Below are 4,350 nucleotides of genomic sequence, written 5' to 3'. Positions count from 1 at the left end.
TTTTTCTTCTCTGATTTTCAGTGGACTCTCATGTGGAAAACTAGATTTTGGTGGTTTGGTGGGTGAAATCACATCATTTGCTATAACAAATAGTACTCTTTCCTGATTTTTAGTTTGTTCTCACATGAAAAATTATATTTTGATGGTTTGGTTTGGTAGGAGAAATGATGTCATATTGTATAATAAATAGTAATATATTCAATTATTCTGTCAAAAAAAGATATTTAGTCAATGAGAGTAGTTACAATAACTTGTGGCCTACTCCCACTCCCACTCTCTTTTTTCTTTTTTCTTTTCTTATTATTACTCCATGATATAAAAGAATGTGAGATGAAGATTTATATGATTGGTGAGTGAAAGAAAGATGAACGGAAGAGGTAAACAGGGATCCGGTGTAATTGGGTGCAACACCAGTAGAGCACTTTTAATAGCGTGAGTTTATTTTTTGCTACTCCCATTCAGGTAAATTCTTTTAAGCATTTTTCAATGCTCGAGGTTATTGCTGAAGTCATTGTCTTGGATCATAATTGTTTGGAATTAGTTTGATTTTATTAGTTTAGCTATTCACAGTAGACAATTCTTAATTGCTTAAATTGAGCAATGTTGGTTTGTTTTTCATAATGGTTATATTGCACTAGCTCATTATTGTTGGTCTTGCAGCTTTGTTGTTTCGCTTTATGAATGACAATATGTTTTAGAGGTATGCACTTATGCTTAGGTGGTGGATATTCATGGATCTACTAAGAATCGACATACCAATTTGAATATATATATATATATATATATATCTACTTGAAAGATCATCTTCATCTACTAAGAATGGACATACCAATTTAAATCTTTAGTATTGATGATAAAAAATACTATATACTTAACAATACTAGATGATTTTGTTTGTACGTAGTTAGTAGTAGTTGGTTACTTGGTTTTGTTTTTCAATTCTCGATATATAGGAAAAGGACATAGTACAAAAATGAAGGAAGTTTTGTGAATTTTAATTCGAACAAGTGTGTAAAAAAAATAAGTTGTTTCTTGAATTGATAGTGAAGGTTTATTTAAATTGTTTTGCATTGATTCAATTTTATGCAAATTTCCCTTTGTAAACTGTAATCCAAACACACACTAAGCAGATTCTATTTTGGCAGGTAAGCTTCCTTTACCACTTCAAAAAAGTGTGACTTGCTATATGTTAATACCTTTAGTTCTCCTAATGCAGATTGGTTAGTTTCTTCTTATTCATATGTTTATCTCATATAAATATGTTGACTTTTGGTTAGTTCAAAACAATGCAAATGATGTATGTTTTATGTGATCTTTCGTTCCTTCTTTAAACTAGACACCTTTCAACTATAATCTTCTGTTTTTTTAACGGTTATTTCTAAAATTTTTTATTATTAAACAATTAGTTGATAATATTATTGTAAATTTAATTAAAGGATTATGTATACTGATGTTTTAATGATTTACCTTTGTGAATTTTAATTATTTTCTTTAAATTAAGAAATTTTCTTTGAAATGTGTGCTAGACTTTTTGATAAGAAATACACGTGTTTTTTAATAGTTCTACACTCACAAATCTCCAAAGAAGGTGAGATTAGGTTTACAGCAAAAAATACAAGTGTATTTTAAGTAATATTATTTAGATAATAATATACATTCAAGTATTATTTATACTAATACTATTTTTTTCTTTTATTGATTCCTTTTCATGACACCTGAATGGATGTAATCATTGCATGAAGATGCAGGTTTTTCTGGTTACTTGAGTTGCTTTTAAGGCCGTGGCTTCTTCTTGGAGTCCAAAGCATGAGAAGATGCAGAAGAACTTGAGTACAAAGTTAGCTGTGGCAATAAGAAGTGTTCAATGGAGTTATGACATTTTATGTTCACCTTCAACAACCCAAGATGGGTAATCAATTTAAAAACAAAAACTTTTTAGAATACAAAAAACAATGCCACTTTTCTCTCATGATATGAAGTTTCTATTTTGGTAATTTTGATTCTTTTGAGTCTTGTGTATATGATGATCATTGTGTTCCGTTAGTTTCATGAATAGGTTGTCTTGTCAGAACTTTTTGAGACATACATAAGGCTTTCGTTACGCAGAAAAAAAAACATGTTATTCATACTTCATTTAGTTTATGACTTCATCAGCCTTTAAGAATTAGCATGTAAGTACTTCTGTCTTGGATCCAACTTTCTGCCCTGTTTTATGTAATTAAACTTTCAGTGAGTTACACCATTGATGATAGCAAGGCCCCTATATTTGATTTGTTATTATAATCTATTTAATCTTTCTTTATGATGCTATGATTTTCGAATTTTTCCCTCCCATTTGATCCTATATCTCCATGTTCCATTATCTTTTCTTTATAATTTGAAGTCTGAGATCATTGTCTCTTGACAATACTGATAAAACATCCATGGGGTCACTGATATTTGGTTCCTCGTTTACTATTTATGACAATATGAAATTCACAGGAAGTTTTTTCTTGACTTATGAACTTCTTCTCTAATGTATGAGTATATAAAGGGAATCATTCAATAATATCAAGGTTTGAAACATTGGATCCTATCAAGAGGCTCAAACTTGATTTGGTTGAGGTAATTATTTTAAGTTTGTTATTTTTTTAGAATCTTTTTTCATGTACTGATATTGATATACTTGCATATAGAAGTGTAGACTTGAAGTAGGTTAGTAGGTTACATCAATTTAATGAAATTGTATACTAAAGAATTTATAGTTTTATCTACTATTTTAGCATATTTCCAGTAATTCTATCATAATTTGAATTTTGATAAAGAGTGTGCTCATTTTTGCACCCAACCAAGAGCATATCCTTGATAGTACTAAACTCCACTATAGGTGAACTAAAAGCGATCATCCTCGTTTACTATTTATGACAATATGAAATTCACAGGAAGTTTTTTCTTGACTTATGAACTTCTTCTCTAATGTATGAGTATATAAAGGGAATCATTCAATAATATCAAGGTTTGAAACATTGGATCCTATCAAGAGGCTCAAACTTGATTTGGTTGAGGTAATTATTTTAAGTTTGTTATTTTTTTAGAATCTTTTTTCATGTACTGATATTGATATACTTGCATATAGAAGTGTAGACTTGAAGTAGGTTAGTAGGTTACATCAATTTAATGAAATTGTATACTAAAGAATTTATAGTTTTATCTACTATTTTAGCATATTTCCAGTAATTCTATCATAATTTGAATTTTGATAAAGAGTGTGCTCATTTTTGCACCCAACCAAGAGCATATCCTTGATAGTACTAAACTCCACTATAGGTGAACTAAAAGCAGCGCTTCCACTAAAGAATGGTTCAGCTGCAGCGAACCTGATGAGCGGATAATTTATACGCTTTTTGACATTGTTTTTAGTATGTTTTTAGTAAGATCTAGTTACTTTTAGGGATGTTTTTAATAGATTTTGTGTTAAATTCACATTTCTGGACTTTACTATGAGTTTGGGTGTTTTTCTGTGATTTCAGGTATTTTCTGGCTGAAATTGAGGGACTTGAGCAGAAATCAGATTCAGAGGTTGAAAAAGGACTGCTGATGCTGTTGGAATCTGACCTCCCTGCACTCAAAGTGGATTTTCTGGAGCTACAGAACTCGAAATGGCGCGCTTCTAATTGCGTTGGAAAGTAGCCATCTGAAAGGAGTAAGACTGGTTGGATGAAGATAGCAGGAAAGCAGAGGTTCGAGGAACGAAAAGCATCTCCATTCGCTTATCTGAAATTCCTACCAATGAATTACATAAGTACCTCTATCCCTATTTTATTAATTATTATTCGAAAACACCATTATCAATTTATATTTGCCTGACTGAGATTTGCAAGGTGACCATAGCTTGCTTCATACCAACAATCTCCGTGGGATTCGACCCTTACTCACGTAAGGTATTACTTGGACGACCCAGTGCACTTGCTGGTTAGTTGTATCGAAGTTGTGACGTATTGGCACCATGTTCTTGGCGCCATTGCCAGGGAAAGAAAGAGCCATGAATTTTACATAATTAAAGTGTAATCACGATTACGCGTACCAAGTTGCTCACGTTGCCAGGGATTGTTCGAGCCTGGACATCACAATTTCGTGCACCAAGTTTTTGGCGCCGTTGCCGGGGATTGTTTGAGTTTGGATAACTGACAGTTCATCTTGTTGCTCAGATTAGGTAATTTTCTTTTTGTTTTCTTTTCAAAAATTTTTCAAAAATATTTCAAAATTTTCTCACTTGTTTTCAAAAAAAAAAAGAGGGTTTTAAAATAAAAATGTTTTCAAAAATATATTTTTCTTCAAAATTTTTAAGAATGAATTCTAGTGTTTCATGAA

The 4,350-nt window shown here is 31.2% G+C and overlaps 1 long non-coding RNA gene across 1 annotated transcript; it reads left to right on the top strand.

The window, feature by feature from the left end:
- LOC107641951 lies at positions 781-2,302 on the top strand. The gene is made up of 2 exons (XR_001620540.2): positions 781-1,220; positions 1,749-2,302. It is a non-coding gene; the product is annotated as an uncharacterized LOC107641951 (long non-coding RNA).

This window comes from Arachis ipaensis, chromosome B05 (assembly GCF_000816755.2).
Source record: "Arachis ipaensis cultivar K30076 chromosome B05, Araip1.1, whole genome shotgun sequence".
In the NCBI taxonomy this organism is placed as follows: Eukaryota; Viridiplantae; Streptophyta; class Magnoliopsida; order Fabales; family Fabaceae; genus Arachis; species Arachis ipaensis.
This window is presented reverse-complemented; position numbering and strand designations above follow the sequence as displayed.